The sequence below is a fragment of the Bison bison genome, unplaced genomic scaffold (assembly GCF_000754665.1).
Source record: "Bison bison bison isolate TAMUID 2011002044 unplaced genomic scaffold, Bison_UMD1.0 scf7180017864526, whole genome shotgun sequence".
NCBI classification, from domain to species: domain Eukaryota; kingdom Metazoa; phylum Chordata; class Mammalia; order Artiodactyla; family Bovidae; genus Bison; species Bison bison.
The window spans coordinates 42,631-45,578 of record NW_011495077.1 but is presented as its reverse complement, the minus strand read 5'-3'; the positions used below and the strand labels follow the sequence as shown (position 1 = coordinate 45,578).

The following is a 2,948-nucleotide window of genomic DNA, read 5'->3' as shown; positions in this document are numbered from 1 at the left end:
TTAGCAGGACACCAGGTGGCAGTGCTTCAGCTTTCATTCTTGCTACGCAGTCGCTGGAGCCTGATTCTCCGGGAATGCAAATAGTAACATTAAGATAAAGCACTCACAAAGGTGTGAGACTTGAGTTTTCAGAGGTGCACCATGTAAATGTTTTGAGGGATAGCGTCACAGCAGAGAAATCAAAGGCAAGGGGCACAGGTCTTGATATAGGGATGAGTGTTTAAGGAGTGATATCTCTTCTTTTCCTGTAGCCTCTTGCTTTTCCAGGCACACTACAACTAATAAACTTGCTAAAGCATTTAGCACTTAACTGGATAGTCGATGATTTCCTCATCTACTGATCCTGGGGCAATTTGTACCTAGGTTTACCATCTTCTTTCCTAGTTGCCTTTAGTTTCCAGTTTAAACTAGTATAATGTCACCATCACTGAGACATCAGCCTCCCTGTCTTAGATCCAAGTGCTTCTCCATACCCAAATTTTCTCTTCAGGAGCCCTCTAAGATGGTATACTCTGGAAGACAATAAAAGTTTGGGATACTTTTCACAGTTAGAAAAGTTATGTCTCACTTCTCAAAGATTAAAAGAAATGGAATCTGTCTTATAGGGTTTTAACACTTAAATTAGATAATGGATTGTAAATTCAACCATGCCTTACTATATTATGGTAAAGCTCAATAAGTATCAACTTTCTTTATTCTACTGAAGAATACCTTTCCTTCAAAGTCCACTTATGTGACCTACTTTTCCCCCCGCACACACATCAGTTCAGTAATGGAAGCTTCCAGGATATGTACTTAATCACTCACTTTCCTGGAGACAGTCATTATTTTTCCTTATCCTTTTGGTGTCATATACATCTAGCTACATTGATACACTCAGGCTGAAAGCACACGGATGGAACAGATTAGGTTTGATCTTGGTTTCTGTAAAAACAGTAAAACAAAGGTCATATTGCATGTTTACTACCTATTGGATATAGTATTTCTGATTTGGATCTCCAAGATTTTGCTATTCTTATTAGCTATTTTCTCTTCTTATTGATTTATGCACTTTTAATATATCCTGCATTTGAGTCCTTTTTCAGGACTGTGTATTGCATACATAGCCTTCCAGTTGGGCCTTGACTTATCCCTCTCTTTGCAGTGATTTTTAACAAACAAAAACAATTTTAAAATATACTTGCATGCTCATAAGAAGCTCTTGAAACTTTTATGTGTTTGTTTTCTTTAGAAATGCTTACCTTTTGTGAATGCCTGTGATAAGTCAGGTATCATTATTAATGATGTTTCCCAGAATACAGCATATCTATTTCCCCTGAGTATTAGTAAGTTTTACCCACTAAAATAGACACTTGGATTTGTCTTCAATGCTTTGCAAACTTCTGCCAAAACCACAGAGGTGGACTTGCAGAATTCCTTGTTCATCTTTATTACTTTCCATATAGCATTGTTCCTGAATAAGGAGCTTGTTTTATATGAAGTTAAGTACAACAGTGAGTGGGGAATCTTGCTATGAGCATAGATTATAGAATAGGTAATGCAGGAGGTAGTTATAAATACCAGTTACAACTTTGTGGCCATTTGCAGTAACAAAAATATAATAGTTATGAAATTACTTTCATTTTATATGAATATATTTATGTATACATTAACCATTTTTAACTTCCATCTCCACTTTTCCTGCCTGTAGTAGCATAAAATGTGCTACTGCAAGTTAATTTTTATCTCTTTGTATCTCAGTAGTCAAGTTAAAGAATTCAATGGATCCTCTGATTCAGCTATCAGAGGAAAGAGCATCACCCCTAAATGGATAAATGAACTTGGTATTCTCTTTGAGGGAGATAGGTTGCTTTGGTTGATTGAAGAAATAATTACATCATGTTAACAGGAAGCATAATTTTCCTGTTGTCCTTATTAAAAAGTAGTGTTGTTTAAGGAGGTACTGATGAATACTTAGTTAACAAGGAGGGAAGTTAACTAGTTAAGGTATTATGGTAGCTTTGTACTGTTTCACCTTATCTATCTGGAAATCTATTTCCTTGAATTTGCTTCCCTTTTTTGTTCTAGGTTAGGCTTGGCCATGAAAGAGATTTGTGTAAGTTTTGGAAGGTACTTGTGATGAAGTAGCCATATTTTTATGTTCCGTGGGTTGGTGCAGAGCTCCAGGCACTATGGCAATACATAATGTTGCTGATGATCTGATAGTTCAACTTATTATTGACTCATAACTCCTCTACCTCCCATCAGATCTCTTACTCATGTTCTCTTTGTATTGGACCAAGTATGCATGTAGCATGATGGCAAATGGCATCCACTTCTCCTGAAGGCCACCCACCACTGTGCGACTGAAGGAGCTAAGAGACGGACAAGTTTTAGTGTGTCTTGTGGGTTCCGTTGTCCCCATACACTTCCATACATGTCACGGTTTCTCCATGTTTATGTCCACATCCAACTTTCCTTCACAAATGTTACTCTAGTTGACTTACAGTGAATTAAACTCAACACCAAATACAAATATAACCATTTTATGGACACTTCCACCAGCTCTACCTGTTGCCCATGTTCTAATCCTTATAACTTATCTCTTACTCTACATCACTGGTGGTTCTCTTTCTCTAATTGTGCCCCGACACAAAATCTGAAAGGAGAGGACTTAAGGAAATTATTTTCATGATGATTTCAGCTTCTAGACCCAGATTTGTGATGTGAGGATCTTTAGGTGAAACTGCCATTTTATATTCTTATGGAGCAAGTTTTCAAATTTAGACAACTTTACACATGCTCTGGATGGTTGACTTAAAAGTCCAAAATTCAAGATGAGAATATAGCAGTAGAAAGTTACCTGGACACCTGCTTCCAAATGACATGGAAGGAGCTTTCTTTTAGTATTAAATCTTCTGATCCAGACCGCAGATGAAACAAGCACAGGACTATCATCTCTTGTCTGG

The 2,948-nt window shown here is 37.1% G+C and overlaps 1 gene segment (V, D, J or C); it reads right to left on the bottom strand.

Moving 5' to 3' along the window:
* Positions 1 to 2,948, bottom strand: part of LOC104982073 — an 8,892-nt gene that overhangs the window by 3,065 nt on the left and 2,879 nt on the right.